At 38.4% G+C, this 11,515-nt stretch overlaps 1 long non-coding RNA gene across 1 annotated transcript; it reads left to right on the forward strand.

Moving 5' to 3' along the window:
- The first annotated feature begins 1,747 nt into the window (after window positions 1-1,747).
- Window positions 1,748-11,366, forward strand: LOC136511638 (uncharacterized). The gene is made up of 3 exons (XR_010772784.1): window positions 1,748-1,911; window positions 2,150-2,250; window positions 11,159-11,366. It is a non-coding gene; the product is annotated as an uncharacterized lncRNA (long non-coding RNA).
- The last annotated feature ends 149 nt before the right edge of the window (window positions 11,367-11,515 follow it).

Genomic DNA, 11,515 nt, shown 5'->3' on the forward strand with positions numbered 1-11,515 from the left:
ACTATGTTAGCACTTAGGGTTTCATCAATTAACCAAAACCAAACTAGAGCTTTCAGCTATGTTAAGTTAGGATTAACCTTATATTCTTCCACTATTTGTTCATCAGCTACATGTTCAAATAAGGACTATTCTGATGTTCACTGACATTACATATATGTACTTGTTTGGTAAATGGATGTGTTGTTGGGGGAAGGCGACCCTGGCTCAGCCCCTGCCTGGCACTCGGCCCCCGATCTGGCTTAACTAACTGGCCTCACGACGGATGCTGACCCCCGTCGCGAGTGTTTTGCTTATTAGCTATCCTCTGTTTCAGGTATCATGTGCGGAGGTTCCCTTTGAGGGCCGTGGGTTGTCACGCCAGGACAGGAGACGAACCCTCGCGCCGGGTGGGCGAGGGTTCGGCGCGAGCTGCCGAGGGAAGCCAACACGAAGTCGGCGGCGGCCCCATCAACGCAATTAGGGCTTAGGGAGTTAGGGTAGTCAGCCAAGGGTAAGAGGGATTACCACCTTGCCCTTGGCTGCTGTATTGCGACTGTCTCACCAGGGGCAACCCTAATGTAATTTTACCGCAGCTTTGGGTATGGTCTATAAATACCCTGGGGCACTCATGTAAGAAACAGGCTTTTTCGGACAGAGAAATGGGCAATTAATCCACATTTATTCTTGTGTCTCTTATGGAATTCCTTCGCTTAAATGCTTGCATCGCCTACCATCTCTATGCCCCTCTCACTACAGGAAACCCTTGGCCTCTCCCCGCACATTCTTAGTGAGGGTGAGAGGCCAGGAGTAACCCCACATGTGTGAATGGCTAATGTGATCACTTGTATGTCATCCTAAATTTATGTACATTATTTTAGCATTGCAATGATCTTTATAATGTTTGATCTAATATATATTAATTTTAGATATACTAGCTTTTATTTTTTTATCCATTATAATTAATATGTTCTCTATATAATGGAAATGGGCTATAAATTGTATGGGCTAGGATCAATTAAATAGGTCTTAGAAATCAACCTATATATGTAGCAGTTAAATGGGCCACATGACAATTCATGATGATTATGTGTTTGTCACTAATTTTATGCTGTGGCAACCTAGTAGGATGCACGGTGTGATTAAATAATAGTATAAAATATGCTAATAACTAGCTTAGATAGCTAAGGCACTTGTGGGCCAACGGTGACAATATAACGCATCAAAACAATCCTGAATTGATGCAATAAAATCACTTATTGCATCAGAGATTAGCACTATCAATCCGTTGCAATAGTACTTCCTAATTGCACCCATATTCGAAACTGGTGCAATACCTACATATTGCATAAAAAATCAATAGTAATGCAACCAAATTTGTCCGATGCAATAATTTGTACCTACTGCATCTCTTCTTTGAAATAGGTACGATAGATCATACCTATTGCATCGACATAAATTACTATCGCATCAAATGCCTTCTCGACGCAATAATGACCACCTATTGCATCAAATTTGCTAAACTGATGCAATAGCACCCACCTATTGCATCAAATTTGTGTTTTATGCAAGGTGAAGCGATGCGATAGGGTCCAAAATTAGTAGTGACCTATGCCTCCCTTCGGGTTTTTTTTTCTCACCGTTTTTTCACCGTCGCACGCCTATACCCACATGCGAAAAAAACTTATGTATCCTATTCAATCTACGTAACCGCCGCCACTGCACCGATCGGTTCTGAGGGTTCTCATCTCAATCAGCGCACCCTTCACCATCCTTCATTCCTTCTGTCTCCCTAGCGTAACCGCCGCCGTGCTTCCTCGGGACGGATGACCACGCGCACGAGGGAACCCGGCGGGCGGACGCGACCTCACGCACGGGAACCCGGCGGACGGACGCGCCTGCCAGAACGGACGAGGACGACGGACGCCGCTCCTGGTGCACAGCGTACCCTCATCGAATCGAAGTCCCGTGCTCTCGGTGCTAGCGCCGCAATCACCGAGCGCCCGACTGCCCGAGAGCAAGGAGCGACGGTAGCGCTGCTCGCGGCTTGTCTAGGCGAAGGCTGAGGCAGAACGCGAGCGGCCGCGATTCGCTGGTTGCCGGCGAGGTCACGTTTTGTCGATTTGATCCCGCTCAGATCCGCACTTCTCACCGCTCTTCCCTCTAGCTGCAGGTGTTCTGGATGTACAAGCTGGCCTCCGAGAAGCAACCACCCCGGAGGAAGACGCAGTGACGGCGCCGACCCACGCGATCGTTCGCTAGCCTCTGCGGTCGGTAAGATTCGTTCCTGAAATTGGCAGCCTAGGACAATTTGGTTTTGGTAATGTTTGTTATGATACTCCTGAACTACGTGGGCAGGATCATTTTTTTTTTCTTTTCTGGGTTTATGGATTAATGGTATCTCCAAGAGAAGCGATTTTACATTGGAATTTGTGCTCTTTTTTCAAACGTAAATCTGACAAGAGTTTTGCCAGAATTATATTAGTAAAAAAGTCTAGTTTGGCCTAAGCTCAAAAAGGGAACAGTACAATTGGTGGCAATGATGCTTATGTATTAGAATTCCCAGTGTTGTCAGCGTTGTTGGGAAAAGTAAAGAATTACTTGTAGAAAACAAGGTAAAAGTAAAACTGCTTCTGCTTATGGTAGCGGCATTGGTTCAATCCAAGGTTTTGGGATTCAATTCTGAAAAAAAATCGGTGACCACCGAATTAGACGAAATTCGGAAAATTCGGACCGGTATCCAGTGAAAATTTGAATGAAATTTGAGCAAATTTGAACAAAATTTCTCCAAACAGTCAAACAAGGTCGTGGCCATGGAGAGGGTGCATCCGGTGGCGGCGTGCAACAAGCGGCAGGGAGGGCAGCAACGACACCGGCACACGCAAAGTGACCACAGTGTCGCGTCGCCGCGCCGGCACCGGTGCCAGCGCCGTCGCCACCGTCCTACTTGCTGCTGGCCATGGTCCATGTGAGCGAGTGGGAGCTTCATGAACAAGGGACTCACGAAGAAGATGGATGGGAACGGTTGGAGATGGCTGTGGGAGAACATGGGAGGACTGGATGCCGAAGACGAAGTCTGCTCACACCTCTACAAAATTGCTGCCGGCGGCCACCAGGGGGAAAGAGTAGGAACAAGTGAAAATTTAGGGTTTCCAAGAGGTGTTCAGACTTTTATACTAGAGGTCGGGATCTCTAGGCTGGTTTGGGCCTGGGCCATATTGAAAATTCAAATGAGGCCGATTTTTTTTGGCCGGCTCATTTTTATTTCGGGCCCAACCGAAATGGGCGAATTTCGGTGAAATTCGGCCCATTCGGGGCGAATCCCAGAACCGTGGTTCAATCATGCTTATTTTAAATCAACTAGATAGCGTGCCCGTGCGTTGCTACGGGACAACTAAATCTTTTGTACTAAAAACACACGGATCACACAATAAGACAACAATACTGTTAAATTAAATACCGACATTAAAGTGACATTTAATTCAAAAAGCAAAGTTCATGAAATTAACACAGTCACGGAGAGCGCGGCGTCGCAGGCTCACAACTCTACTGTATAGACTTTTTCGTGATATGGCTAAGATAATATTTTATATCGGCAGAAAGAATTCTCCGATATCCATTTCTTTCATGCGCCAATAAATCCATGAATAAGTTCCGTTGCATCTCCATATAATCTTGTACACACAGGTTCGAGTATATATGTAAATATTAGTGCCTGTCACATGGATAATACTGTGTGTCTTAAAAAATCTCTCATAAAATTTTAAAACAAAGTATGTTATACTCACTATATAAATATGTGTGGCTTTAGGACTATTCTACACAGATATATATTGTAGAATAAGGTATCCACTTGAGTGTCTGTTCCAAGATGTTGAATTATGTGTTGTAATTCTTAATTTCGACACATTTTTCAGTTCAAGGTAACCAATAGTGACACTTTTCTTAGTGGTGCATAATTTTATGGTGCACCTCTTGACTATCTGAGTAAGGACAAGTTAGCACTGTAAAGGCTCAGAAAAACTGCTGGGAAGGCCAATGTTGAGTTTTTCTCCACTATACATACTAAAACCTATGTCCCCGTTTATCATTGCCGATGCTTTTGATGCAAAGCAATTCAACATTACCATGATCAGATATAAGTTTGAGTCTCTTATGAGCAATCTCATAGAGGGACTCTCATCCTTTATGTGATCTACCTGAAGGATATTGGCAGGATGATGAACCCATGTTGAAATCTCGCATCAAAAAGTGTCCACGTTTTGTCTATGATTTATTTCCCATGAATGCATGCGGGTACTATGATAACACTAACTACACCAAATGAAAGATTAGAGAGAATTTGCATTGCCTTTAAAAGGATTTATTTATTAAGTTCTTTTGGACTCTACAGGTAGTTTTGAAATATCTGTTTGCATGTTTTACCTCATATCATAATTCAAAATTTTATAGTTTAATTAGAATATTGAGGTGATTGTATATATATAATATTCAATACAAGAATAATTTATGCATGATCTTCTTGAAAGATTTCTGCAGTGTAAAGACATCTTCGTTTTTCATGCATGCCCGTGCTAACGCTACGGTAAAAACAAAATGACAATATATCAATTAAAAAATAAAAAACAAAACTCATGCTCAAAGTCAAAGAGATAAATTATGGATACTTAAATTTTGTCATCCATTATCTACCTGCGTGCCTATAAAATAGACTGAATAAACAATTAAACATAGATATAAAACTAAATTAATGAAAGGATCATTGCAAGACATCAATCATCTTATAGCTTCGGATAATATCGCAAAGCTACTAAAAACTGTAACCGTGCCCCCACCTTAAACATTGTCCAGATAAATGGATTACAATAAAAGAAATGGATATCGGAGATTTCTTCCTGCCAATATAAAACATTATCTTAGCCGCATCACGGAAAGATCTATAAAGTAGAGTTTGTGAGCCTGCGATGCCGCGCACTCCGTGATTGTGTTAAATTCATAAACTTTGCTTTTTGGATTAAATGTCACTTTAACGTTGGTATTTAATTTTTACAGTATCATTATCTTATCGTACGATCCGTGTGTTTTTAGTATAAATTAAGCCGCGCCCTTATTGTGTCAGTCTGTAGGAGCCGATGTTTTAGTTAGTTAGTTTGCACTGACCATTATAGTATACAATTTGTTCTCTGTCAGATCAACCAAATGGCTTCCAATGTTACCATGCTGCTGCCTCTACCGACATAGGCTAAAAATAATCACATAAAACCGAAGATGGCATAAGCTCATCGAAAACAACCATATAGAGGCTGCAGGTATCAAAATCACCATAAGTAGCTGAGTAAAAAACATGATATTTATGTGACGTCTATTGGTTGAATCTCTGTTGAACATGTAATGCTATTCTGTGATAGTAACTGCCACATTAGTGTACATTTACCACATATGGTAGCACATTGTTTGGCGCAGATAATGCCTGCAACTCTGCAAGGCTGAGTATTACCTGGGACAAACGGAGGCAAAACGCTAAAACTTGATGATGATATGCCTATGAAACCTAACTTGTCAGCAATAATCAATGACAACGGCTGTATGAAACTTAACTTGGCAGCATCAATCCTCGTTTGCCCCTGCAATAGATAAATGGACATTCAGGAACTGGATGATTATTGTTAAGCTGAAACCTAGATCGAAATCAATTCAGGTAAGTATTCTAGATACCTATCACAAGCGCTCATCCTTGCTATTTAGCAGGGTCAGATGGTTATTTGGGGCCAAGTTTGGATGTGGGATTAGGTTAGCAACTTTTATAATTAGCCAGTTCTTTTTAAACTCTGACCTTGCATGGAGTTTCCCTGTAATAAAAATAATGTAGACAACAGAAATTACATTAAACCAAAGAGGACCGGGAAAGAATAGTTACCTCCGCATGAAGAAGGATAAGGTCAACTCTGAGAATTTTTGGTAGACCAGAGAACCTAACAACCAATCTCCTGATCTTCCATTTATGTTATTATGCAGTAACATAACACCTGTTGCATCCTGCATTAGTAATACAAATTAGTTGGTTGCACGAAGCAAGGCATAGTAATGTGTTGCATATAAAATAGCAATGATGAGCAACCTTTGCTAAGAAAAACATCTGGATGTATTAGGACGCTAAATAATATATATGCAACAAATAAAATTTGGAGCCTGATTTTAGGCCGCTCATTGCATCCCCAGATCCTATTGATGGGAAAGATTAATCATTGTATCATGCAAAGTTAACTCAATAATGCCATTATCTGTGTGTAATCGTAGTTCATCAATCATTTAAATCAACCTAACCTAAAAATGTGTAAGTAATGCAAATATACCATCCTATCATTTATAGAATCACTATAAGATCATTCGAAGAAACATTATGTGAAACTATGGTTCCATTTACATGGGCATTTAGGCAGCTATTAGTAAGAGAACATGGCGATGGACCAAAATTAGAGGGCAAAATGGAAATTGCCAACTCTTTAAGGCCACCTAGGATGTCAGTAGCAACAATTACAATGGTATGCCTTTGATTCCACTGATGAAGCTGTGAAGACCACTTTAATGATTGGACATATAGGTGATGATAACAATGTACCTAAGCCGGTGAGGTAATTCAAAGCATATCATGTGTATGTTTGTGCTATTTTATTTCGTTAAACTAAAACATATCCATAGTTAGGTTAAGATTCATAGTAAGAACAGTGGACTAAAATAAATAAATTAGAACCGTGCTAACTGTTTGACCTTATTCTTTTAAAGTACACTACTCTGTACCTAGAGTGGACTAATTGAGAATTGGTAAATGCTCATTGCTGTCTCAAATAAAATTGTAGTTAAATATATACACACATAGCCTTTCCTGTATGGTGTGACCTTTTGAGGCACGACAGTAGTTTTTCTCGAAGACGCCATTGTAATGGTTTGAGTTTCATGTTACCAATAGTTAGCCTAAACACCATACAGCAGCCACGAAAGTTGAACATAATATTTACTCAAAATTAAAAATTCACATATATATTATTTAAATAGAGGAGACACCTAATCAAAGAGTGCACCTACAGAGATGAAGACATGACCTTTTATTATGAAGGTGTTGCAGGCAGGCAATTCATAAGATAATTCAATTCCCTTGTCAATCAAACAAAATGCATGAAAGAGGAAATGAAAAAATTGCAGGCTTTAAAGCTGCAAGCCATGGTAAATCTTGCCATGATGGCACCGTAAGGTAGCACCTGTGAAGCATCAATCAAATTCCATTTGGAGAGACATATAAGAATGATAGAGAAACCTTGTCTACATAACTTACTCTATGCTATAGAAGTACATGCATGTAAATTATAGAAGGAGCAGCTCTGTAAAGCTGCAATTGAAATATCAGACGATAAAAGTTAAAAGATGTCCAAATCTGCAAACGTTGCGAGGCCTGAAATCTAATAGAGGGAAGGGCACTTCTTGCTGCACCTCTGTGTCTGGACACACCAACACATGATGACATGAACAGAACAGTGTCAGTGAAAATATGTCAAAGACACAAAACTATACATTTTGCAGTTTATTTCAGCAGTTTCATCAGTATGAGGAAGAGCATCCCAGTAAATGAAACACCAACTGAATTTGCAGAACAGTTTCACATCATCCCATTACATATGCTAGACTTGAAAACATTTCTGCCAGAGTATTTCCAGAGCAGTTTCAGTACGGTCAAGATTGGCATTAACAGATTGATTACGAAAAATATTTTAAATGACTTTTTTGCGGTGCTTCGGCTTTCAATACAGCATTCGGGGCGCTACTACTGGCTGATGATGGAGCGGTCTTACTAAACTATAAGGGTTGGCCCAAACTAAAAATTCCAATAAACTTCATGTTCCCTCTACGTGGCATCTACCTTGAAGGATTTTGTCTAAGGTTAGTATCTACCAGTACACTAGCAAGCTACCATATGATTCAACCTACCAAAGGACTAAACTCCAAGTTAATTTCTACACGCTCTGAATTGCTCACCAACCACTTCGAATTGTGTGCAAGGTTCTAACCAAATTGTGCACGGTATTCTTAGCAACAAACACAGAAGGCATTTTTGATATTATAGTAGTTACATGTTCTGAATGCAAACTTTATAGAACATTCCCCACAACTCATGATTTTTTAGATTTTGCATGAAGTCAGTAGATGTTATCACCATAAAACATTAGATAATGTAGAATATAGATATTTATCGTAGAATGTTTTAGAAGGGGGCACATGTCATCTCACTGTAAGCCCCCATGGCCTATAAATATAGGCACCCCTCCTTGCTATGCTATCCATCTAAGAGCATGGTAGAAATGAGAAAAGGGTGAGTGAGTGAGGTGAATGATAGGATAGCCACAGAAAGATGTGTGTAGTCTTGTGTAATATTGTTGCAAAGTAATAAAGAGTGTGCGTCTCCTCATCGTCGTTAGTCTGTTGTCTAAATTGCCTTCTAGTCTCCATTTGATAAACTGCCATCCATTCTTCCATAAGTATTTTGTTTCATCATAAATCATTCTTGTGTAGGCAGTGGGTTTCAATATTGAAGCAGCTTGGAATCTTGTATATTATGTTGCCAGCTCAGTGTTCAATAGTGGGTTTCACATGGAGGTCGGACATGTTATGTGGCATCTGCAGACAATTTATTGTTTATTCCCAACATTCATCTTCTACATTTTTAGATAAAATTAATTCATTAATTCTAGTTTGTGGTGCATCGACCTCCAAAAATAAACCACCAAGTGATAACGTATTTCATCCATGTTAGCTTCGCAGCTAGGAAGCCCTGTTTTAGAACCTCTGCTTCCATCACAATGAGTGGTTATGTCTTGAGCTATCTCCCGATGGAAATGTCTCTGAATTAACTCTCTAAACAATGAACTTATATAGCAATATACTCATTTGATCTACTATCTACATTCAGATATTTAAATGGAAATGTCACGTGTACCTGCCTAGAGTGCGTAAATTTTTTTTCTATCATACACACCCATGCAGATGCACTTTGTATAGTTTTTTTTACCATAAGAGCTATTATGTATACTAGTCCATCAACCCATTCTCTTGCACGGGCAAGAATTTTGAAATATGTACTATTAATATATTTGATTAATAAAAGTTACTTATATTGATTATCATAAACGTATTAATTACTTTTTTTTCAAGGGACTGACTTATATATTTTTCATGCATATTCATATTTTTAGTTTGCATGGCACCTTGTATATTTTAATGTGCAATTAATTAGTTTGTAGCCTTTCCATTAACTTTGGTGGCCCTAGTTGCATCACGTATCTTAAGTCATGAATCTGAATTTTGATTTTTTAACTTTATTTTTATTGACTGCTGCAGTTTTTTCCCTCAAGCTAAAACTCTTATGCTTGCTGTATCTTTTACTAACTCTCATTTTGGACAGTTTGAAATAAGGATTTTAGGTTTTAGCATATGCAATCATTTGAAACATGCATCAGGTCACCTAAGATAAGTGATAGAGCTTGAAATGAGATCTCGGATGTGATAGCAGTGCTGAACTCTACAGAATTTTAAAGCTTATTGAGCCTTATAATGATCAGATTACTCTAGAGTAATGTTATGGCCGAAAAAATATAGCCACCGGTAGTCTCCCATAATTCTTAAGATGAATGAATTTCCTATCAAGGAACTATACGTGTAGTTATGGTTATTACTATCAATATAGATGTGTCAAAAATTTAATTAAAATATACAAATATATATAAAGTAACAACCTATATAAATTAAGTCATGGTTACTAATATGGTTTTAAAAATTTGTTAGCATCATTAATATATGAGTTTTTAAGGAAATATTTTGTTGATGAAATTAAACATAACATATATATTTATCGCTCATGCATGCTGACAAAATGTGTTTGCTTATATTAATCAAATCTTAATAGAAGATATTCATTGTCTTTTAGATGTAGATTTGAGAGGATATTTAATTTTCTTACTAATGAGATGAAAATTGGGCTACATAAATGATTTATTGTAATAGGAGTACTTGGGTAATTAGATGAAAATTTAGGTCTACTCTAGATCGTGTTTTCTTATTGGTATATGTGGGTAGTTTAAATATAGAGTCATGAGTTATTTTATGTAATAGCAGATGTGGGTAATTATTTAAAAAATGGAATAGATCTAATAGCTATTATTATCAATGGTGATAGGTTATACCGAATTGATGGTCCAATGTTTCAAATTTCTACGATAAATTTCTAGGATCTATTTTTTATTTTTCTGTTGTGTCTCATGAGGACTAACGTGGAGGCTCCATTAAGGACCTTTAGTTAGCATTTCTAGTATTTATCTTTTTTTAGCATGACATGCATTTAGTTGAAACCTAATCTTAAGATTTATACGCCCTGTTCGTTTGGGCTTATTTGGCTTATAAGCCGTACTTTTTCAGCCAACGAACAATATTTTTCTCTCACAATAAATCAGCCAACAATACTTTCAACTATGGCTTATCAGCCAAACATGCCCAAACGAACAGGGCGATAAACTCTTATTGCATCTCTTTCTATGACTTCACGAATTATAGTTTAGCTTTCGACTTTTAACCTAGTTGTACATTTTTCCACATGTTAAGTAGAAACTCTAGTGTTTTTTTTATTTTTTATTCAAATTTTTTTTATTAAAAAGAATTTAGGTCTTAGTAATATTGTTTTCCACATGTTAATTAAGTTAAAACGCAGATTGCACCCTATCACCAAACTTGTTGAATTTGTTATATCACAGTGGCAATTGGAACAACTTTGCAAAAATCTATTTCATTAAAAGCTTTTTGCACTGAGATCTGTTTGTTCTTTGCAAAGGAGAAGAGCTCAGGGGCTGAGAGAGCCTGTGGCTGATTGACCCACTTGTCATGCCAAAATAAAGAACTTTCTCCACTTTCCACATGAGGCCTGGCTATAACTTTGAAGTCAGAATATCTCTCCACTAAATTAAATGAGCCCTTTTTTATGTGAGTTGGAAGCTTCCCATTCCTGTAGTGCTTTTCACAGATCAAGTGAACCCAGGGCAAGTCAGTTTTATTGAAAAATTTATGAAGATTCTTGCTGAGGAGTGCTTTGTTTTACTTTTCAATGTCAATTACTCCTAATCCTCCTTCCTCTTTTGGTACACAGACTATTTTCCAGGCTACCTTTGGAGGCTTCTTTGCATTTATATCTGAACCCCTCCATAAGCAGTGCTTCCTATACTTGTCAATTTGTTTGATGACAGTCTTGGGCAGGGCAATGGAGCACATAAAAGAAGGTCGGCAGTGAAGAAAATACAACATTTGTCAATTGTAGCCTTCCTGCTCTCTAAAACTCATTTTATTCTCATAAAACTTTGATCATCTCTCTCTTTATTAATATAGTATCATGTTAGCATATTTGCTAAGTTGATAGATTATTTAATTTTAATGAAACTCTCATGAAACCTCCACTGAGACCGCCTTACGATTCGAGCTGTTGGGGGAGCGTTATTCATGCATGGTC

The sequence above is a fragment of the Miscanthus floridulus genome, chromosome 16 (genome assembly GCF_019320115.1).
Source record: "Miscanthus floridulus cultivar M001 chromosome 16, ASM1932011v1, whole genome shotgun sequence".
Lineage (NCBI taxonomy): Eukaryota > Viridiplantae > Streptophyta > Magnoliopsida > Poales > Poaceae > Miscanthus > Miscanthus floridulus.